The sequence below is a fragment of the Micromesistius poutassou genome (assembly GCF_964030765.1).
Source record: "Micromesistius poutassou genome assembly, chromosome: 14".
Lineage (NCBI taxonomy): Eukaryota > Metazoa > Chordata > Actinopteri > Gadiformes > Gadidae > Micromesistius > Micromesistius poutassou.
In genome coordinates, this window is record NC_140284.1 from 1,488,058 (window position 1) to 1,496,478 (window position 8,421).

An 8,421-nucleotide genomic window follows, 5' to 3' on the forward strand; every position below is an offset into this window, starting at 1 on the left:
CCTCTCTTTTCATTTTCTCAGTGTTTTCACAATGTTTTATTTCACAGAGTTTTATTATACATTATGAGGTCAGATAACACAGCTGCCCTAAAGACACTATAAATAAATTAAAATGAATAACACTGAATAATGTAATAACGACACACCACATTGGGGATTATTTCTGTAATCGTTTTTTGCCAAACTTGCTTGCAGACTGCTTGCAACTTGCACGATGACTGCTTTCTCCCTCACGATAAATTGCATTAAACAGCACCACAGAGGACTTTGATGAAGTAGCATGCGTTAAGGCATACAAATCTGTAGAAATATTCAAAGTGACAGGGGGACAAAATCTGCCAAGGGTACACCCTTTTGTCGGGAAGAAAAAAAACAAAAGGAGTTGTTTTTTTTTGGTCCAGATGGCTTGTGTTTTTGGGCGTACAATAAAAGGAGGAAAGCCACAAGGTATTGTCGCGCTGCCTTTGGCTAGTGTTGCATATTAATAAATACCCCTTGACACAAGCCCCAAACCTCACCTTCCTCCACGACCGCTTCTTTCATTTAGAGCTTGCGGTACTTTTCAAAAAACACCTCATAAATCCAGAGGCTGTTTCCCGGCTCCTGGCTCTCACTGTTTTCTCCATTCTTAGCATCTCTGTGTGTTTGTGTGTGTGATCTTTTTCTTACCTTTCTCGCAGTCTTAAAAAAGCAGAAAGTGTGCTCTTTATTTTTAGAGCATGTTTGTGTGCTAGAGGTGTTGTCCTCACTAGATAATGTGATTCTGCTGCTCATTAGTGTTGATGGTGGATAGTCCACTGTCATGGCACGGCGGTGACAAATGCACAGGGACCACTCACCGTCTCCCAAGTGAAAATAATTACCCAGCCTTCCACCCCATCCCCCCAGCCCCCCCCCCCCCCCCTTACCCTCACCTCTGTCCTCATTACTCAGTAGGGGGGATAAGCATCCTGAGAGGCACAACTCAAGAGACAGAAAACACAAACTACTGCAACAAAAAGATGCAGCCTTCGTGTATCCGCCAAGTGGCGATGTGTTGGAGTCTTGTTGTGAGAATTGGCGATGGCGAGTGCGCAGAAGTGATGCGATCAGCGTGAGATCCAGAAGGTCTGGGGGATCGAGAGGGCCAAATGGAGGTTGGTTTTATATCATTTCAGAAGCAGGGATTATTTGTGACCCTCTGATTATTTGTCAAATTTAAATAGATATAACGGTTATTTTGGTTGGAGTACATAGATTGGCAATATTGTCGTAGCAAAAAAAAAGGTGAAGGCCATCGTGTATGAGACCGTACGCAAACCCTTACCTTCATTCTTTCCAGAGGGCTATTAGTGAAACTGCTTCACGTTCAGATCCCTTCATCCATTAATTATGGTATTTCATAGTTAGAATTTCGCTTTTCATTATCCAAGCGTTCTTTCGTTTTTGGTCTTATTATCTGAAACATTCAAAAATACATAATTCATGTCCCAAAAACTAAGAATAAGTAGATGCACCATTAGAGGTGTTTTTCACAGCCTAGCACATCCCTGCTCTTGACCTGTGCTCTTATTTAGCCAAGTAACCAGACACATCAAATATTGACCACGTTCTCCAGCCTGTCCTTGTGTCGTTTCTCTTTTCCTGCTATTTGAGCCGTTCCCAAAAGGACAAAGGTCGCCGTGCATTAAGAACCATACCATCTCTGCCGACAGCCGGGGCTGAAGAGTGCCTTTTATGAACAAAGAGGGCCTTTCTGTCCTTTGAATCTGAAAGATGAGGCTGGGCCCTCGGGAATCAACATCTGTCCCCCCTGCCTCTGTCCGATTGTCAAAGGCTCCTGAAAGAGCGATCTATTTCAAGAGAGAGCTCCATGGCTCAGACCCAACATCAAGGACTTATGAATTATTAAGCGCAGGCAGCATTGATTATTGATTACAGAGGTCCAGCACTTATGTCTTTAATGGTTCCCCAGAACTTTGAGTGTGGCTATTTTAGATGACTGAAAAAATTACATTTTGAGGGGTACACTAGTGTTAGCTTTTGTGTGTGTGTGTGTGTGTGTGTGTGTGTGTGTGTGTGTCCTCACAGATGGTTTGTGGGGCCCAGTCATGGGTAGCACACCAACGGGATGGGGCCCTCAGCTGTAGTGGGGCCCAAAATCCTGGGCCCGCACCGTTTTTAATTTTTAATGAGCTGAGGAGGCTGCCCTGACATTCCCCCCACTCTTTGTTTACTTGGCCCACAAGGTAGCAAAGTTGAGTTCTGTGTGTATAATTGTCATGCTCGTGAGCGCCCCCCCAGGTGGTACTGCACCCCATACACACTTCCTGAAGTGTATATCGTTCAGCCAATCACATATGGCCAAATTGTTCATGTAGTTTGTGTTATGGGAAATGACTAGGCATGCTAATCAGACCTCAATTGAGCACATGCAGAAGGAGCACATGTTGTGAGAAAGGAAAGATTTTCACTTGAAGAATGTCAGAAGGTAAGTCTATCAGAGGAGTTGCCGGATGGCTATCCAGAGTTTGCCTTGCTTGTTGATGAGCTTGATGATTTTTTCTCTCTCTCAGTTGTTTCGTTAGGATGCGTAGCTCCCGTCAACGATGTTCAGCCCACTAGAAAGACGTTGTTTTACTCTGCTGTCCTCTACCCCCTGCGCCTTGCCGAGGTCAACAGAGCCCAGCTGGACAGATAGCAATGTTAAAAACGGGGCCCCACCATGTTGGCAAAAAACATTTTCTTAAAAAGTTTACAATTTTGCTTAATTGAAGTGATAGTTGTGATCAGCATTTTTTGCTTATATTGCCAGATTTTTATTTTTCATTATTGGGAGTTGCCTATTATGTGAAGCAGCATTTCCGAAGAGCCCTGTTACGACTGTGGTCGTAGTTTTTGTATTCTGTTGTGTTTGTGTGTGTGGCTTTGTGTTTTCTGTCAATCTCCTATGTAAATAGGAATGTGCCATTCCCGGGTGGGGATTGGTCCACTCATTTCGGCCGGGGACGGTGATTGGCCGAGGCAGGAATAAAAGGAGTCAAGATGGCCACCGTGGACAAGCCAGCACTTCCATCCTCCTACTCTCCCAACAAGCCACATGTGTTTTTATGTCCTGTATTTTAGTTTAGAAGTTTCTGTTTAAATAGTAGGGGTGGACTGCCATTTCAGTTTGTATTGTTTCCTCCTGTTTTCATTAGAAAGGGAGCTGATTTGATTGTCATTTGTTTTCTTAGGTTAGAGTCTCTTTTGTTTCAGATAGGAAAGTTTTGTTTGTTATTTTGGCCTGGGTCCACCCTGAAGCCTACCTTAGTTACTTTGATAATGTTTGTGTGAATAAATTCTGTACTCAGTTAAAACAGAACAACACATGTGCTCGTGGCTACTTGGGAGTTGGGGAAGAAGGGTGTTTTTCATGTTGCGTCCTAGGCCCCTAGAATGGGGCGTAACAGCCCCGTGCACACACACACACAAACAGACCAACATTAGCAGATCTCATACTTTTCTATAGCCTGGGTTTTCGCTTCCTCTAGTATATATACTACAGGTTATGCTGTGGTTTACTTTTTTATCTCATTCATACATTTTAATAATTTGTCAGAGCAGTTCAGTGGTGGCCAAAGTACACACATTCCATACTTATGCAGAAGCACAGATACTTGTGTTAAAGCAGACACTGCCGAAAGTATAAGAACTGATATCAACTTCTTTACTTTAAGTACAGGCTCTGAGATTTACTCAAAGTATAAAATTAGAAGTAGCTGATTATTCAGTAGTTATTAGTAGTACATATTGATAAAATTCAAAGACTGTTCAAGTTTCAAATAGAATAAACAATACACTGAAAATAATGAACATTAACTTTGCTGCATTGTGCTAATCTATGCTACTAGTTCTCTATGGACGGCATTACTCTGTGGTGGAGCCTAACTAAAGTAACAAGCTTTGTTTTAAAATGTAGGGAGAGTCAGTTGAAAGTTGTCAAAAAAAGAAATACTCTGTTAAGCACAGAAACAACGTATTTGTACTTTGTTACCTTCCTCCTCTGGTGTACTTTCCAAACATTGGGCTACAGGTCCGTACATTGAGCTACAGGTCCGTACATTGGGTACAGGTCCATACATTGAGCTACAGGTCCATACATTGGGCTACAGGTCCGTACATTGGGTTACAGGTCCATACATTGGGTACAGGTCCATACATTGGGCTACAGGTCCGTACATTGGGTTACAGGTCCGTACATTGGGCTACAGGGCCGTACATTGGGCTACAGGTCCGTACATTGGGCTACAGGTCCGTACATTGGGCTACAGGTCCGTACATTGGGCTACAGGTCCGTACATTGGGCTACAGGTCCATACATTGGGCCATGGCAACACACTGACACGTCTCCATACATGCAGCTTTGCGTTTTTACATCCTCCATTCACTCTGGGCTGAGCCATCATGAGGACAGTACCACTGCACGAGTTTGTGGTTTTAATTTTATAAAACAACAATTTAGTCTCTGAACATAATCCTCGACCAAGGCAAGAAACCCGCTATCGGAGCTCCAACCCAATGAGGTCGGTTTGGATAACAACACCATTTTGAGACGCGTCCAAGACCATTTCAGAGGGAGAATTATTTCTGGCAAAAGCCACTGGCAGGAAGTAGCCCCCACCTTCCTCCCCGAACAAAAATATAATCACACCATTCTCTCTCTCTCTCTCTCTCTCTCTCTCTCTCTCTCTCTCTCTCTCTCTCTCTCTCTCTCTCTCTCTCTCTCTCTCTCTCTCTCTCTCTCTCTCTCTCTCTCTCTCTCTCTCTCTCTCTCAGCTCAAGGCTGACTTCCACACAAGTCCATTCTACCCGCTGCTCCTGCAAATTTCAGCGGGGACAATTTTAAATGTTTGTTTCAGGAATTTCTATCTTGTTTAAATCCAGGCAATATTCTCCCAATTAGCCTCGCTGGTGTCAGCCAGCCAGTTTTTTTATTGTTGTTTCCATCTTTTCTATTTTATACTCCATTGAGGAACAGACTCGGAACAGCAACAATGGCGGACAAGTCGGTTTGTATTTACTTCAGATAATCCAGATAATCCACTTGTGTCAATTAGCGCAAACAGCTGGCTGCTGTTCTGAAGAACGGGGTTAATTCCTCCACTGTCCTTGTCACCGCCTCCTCTGTGTGCCCACGCTCCACACAAGAAACGTTCTCATTTTGATGAGCCCCTCGCTCTGCTCAATATGCATAAACCCTGATTATAGACTGAGCCACTAGCTGGAGGACACATACACTAATTCATCTATACATCTTTGACATTTAACACTATTTTGTAAAAGATGTCCTATGGTTTCACAAGAACGACAAACCAAAAAGTACACAAAAGTTAAGCTATGCATCGTTATAATAATTAGGTTGTGTGGTGGATGTTGTCTGCCAAATGTTCTGTTCAAGTTGTCTTATTGGATGATAGCAGCCTTCTGTCTGGTAACACACACCTGAGCCTTTTACCTGCCAGCAAATGGATAATGAGCACGTACCAGCCAAAATACAAACTACTACTCTGATTCAGGGAAAAATGTGCTGCAACTATTGTGCATTTAATTAAACCTACCTGGTACTATGTATTGTCTTCGTAAAAAAAGAAAAACATTTTAAGGTTAAAGAAAAATACTAAACAGTATGCCTCCCAAGGAGGAATGAAAAACATATTTGAAGGCTGATTTGGTGTCTTCTTTAATGAGAACCCTGTCCATGGACAGGATGGACAGCAGTCCTTCACTTGGTGGTCCAGTTTCACGCCTTATCTTCTCCAGCCAAGACAAGACGCAGACGCAGTGAAACACGGACACACACATTGTCTACACCCACACTCACATGTGCACACACACACACACACACACACACACACACACACACACACACACACACACACACACACACACACACACACACACACTACAGATAAACACACACACACACACACACACAAACAGACCAACACTACAGATAAACAAACAGACTGACAGACAGGCACACACCCAGATAGACAGCCACACAAACAAAAATACAACAAATAAATCCTCTGTTTGTGAATCTAGTTTGTCTGACAGCATGGGGTAGTGAGCTGTGCTCTAAAGAAGATGAGGCCGTCTTATTGTGAAGTTCTCAGGCTGAGAGTGACCAGGAATGTCTGCTCTGCTCTTAAGAACACCAGCTCTGAAGAGCTCCATTACTGATGAAGAGGGCATTTCATGCACACAAGCATATCACAATAAAAGCCCTGGCGACCTTCAAGAAACCTGGAGGCTTCAAATTACTGAAAATATGAGTGGAATATGAATATGAATGAATATTTTTACTATTTGTGTAAATGTAGCTGAAAAATAATGAGTTGCAGTTCAAATTGTCATCATATCTCTTCTCAGTGAGAATGAAATCATGTTGACATAGAAACGTGAAATGTGTTGTGTATTCTATTTTAATTTATTATAGTTCTAACCTGAAATATTAGGTCAAAAAAAATAAAGAGATCAACTCTAGAACAGAATAGAGTCCTTCCTCTATCATCATTTGCTGTCTATCTTGTAGGTTCGTCCACTATGGTCTTTCTTGTTTCACCAATTTCAAGTTTGAGAGGATTTAGAAATTAGCATATGTTGTATGGTATATACTTGTCATTGGCAAGGGCAGTCAATATGGCCATTTTTAAATTGGGTATGGTATGAAATGTCCTCAGTATGCAAAGTGACACAACCACATCAATCATCTTGGGAGAAAACAAAGTGCAATCCCTTCACTCAGAGGAACGGGTCATCCTCTGGGCCAGTATCATCGCAGCACCACCAAAATGACAGCTGATGATTATTTCATCACGTCTGGGAGGTCTTGAACATTTCTACTTATGTGGCTCTCTGTCGATCAACTGGCATAGCGAGGCATTAACCGCCATCAGGCTTATGGGGTTGGATTCCCAACGGGGCCATCCCTGCTAAGTACGCACTGGAGCTATTGCAACACGCTAAGGATGAAAGTGTCCACCAAATGGAACGTTTTTATATATGAACGTATGTTTATATTTCCACTTTCATTCAAAACAACATTGCCGGAGAGGTCAAAGTTTACTGTTATATTTCCCATGGTTTTAGAGCCCTAGATGTTCAGCCTGGCTCAGAATGTGCCGTCGTTGTTTAAGGTTATCATTAAGGTAACGTTCAATTCATGGTTTTAACTACCTGGTGTAAGTGGTTTACCATTAAGCAACGAGTCATGTAGCAGATTATTTTGTTATTTGTCATTTATGTCCAGTTAGGGGTTAAGGCTCTTACTCAACATTAGTAGTCTTTGGACAGTACCCCTTCACTCACAATGCAACTAAACCAGCAAACACACAAAGATGCGTCATATTGTGTTTTCTTGAACAGAATGTTATTATTCTGTCCTGATATTATTTAGTAGGAAATTGCACATTATCTTTAATTCTCTGCAAGAATGGATGGAATGGATTCTCTGCGAGAATCCGTCCAAGTGTACGCCAGTGAATAAGGCGATGTCGTCCTTTATTACACTCTCCACCTGGTGAAACTGTTCCTTCTTTGTCAGCACTGTTGCATTGTGGGAGAATTAAATCCTCCTTCCAGCTTGGTGTATATATAGGAGACCTGCAAAAAGTTAGATAGTGTAATCTTGTTCCATGGAGTGTTCTCTGAAAAGCATTTGATTATTTATGCTACGTGTGGCTGAGTGTTATCTGGGATGACTGAGATTTTTTTACATGTTCATTTGGCAACAGAAAATTACGATCGAGGTCGATGGAAATCTGAGTGCAAAGATGAGGGAAGGAGACGGTATACTTTGTCTCTGAGACGCTGGAGGATACAGTGGAGAGGATGTTCAAACAGAGCATGCATGATGCAAGATGAGGACATGTCAAAGACACAAGAGGAACAATGAACATGTGACCAACTATGATATATGAGAGTGGGAATAATATGCAAATATCACAGGCCCAGTGCGACTGGACAATCCCAGCCATGAGATCCCGGGATCAAACATCAACGTTCACAGTCTGACGGCCTGCTTGAATCAAGAGGCCTGACCAATGCCTGTTCTGTGATTATCCAGACCTCACTGTCTGTGGCCTTGTGTCGACTCAATTCTAATGTGGATGGAATGTGATTGCATCCTACTGGAGCGTTCTTCTGTGGCTGTGTATTAGTCCCCAGACTTTTCTTCAATAAAACAGCCTCTTTTCTTTGACTGACCTGTTGTTATTCTTTTAGCGGGGGGGGGGGGGGGGGGGGGGGGGTAGTGGTTAAATTGAATATTAAGTGGAACGGATAGTTTATTTTTCACTCAGCTGACCTGGCAGCCGTAAATAAATAAACCGTTCCCATATTCTTCAAATATTTATCCATGTTATTTTGGTTTTGTTTGCTTACCAACCTGCGCCTGTC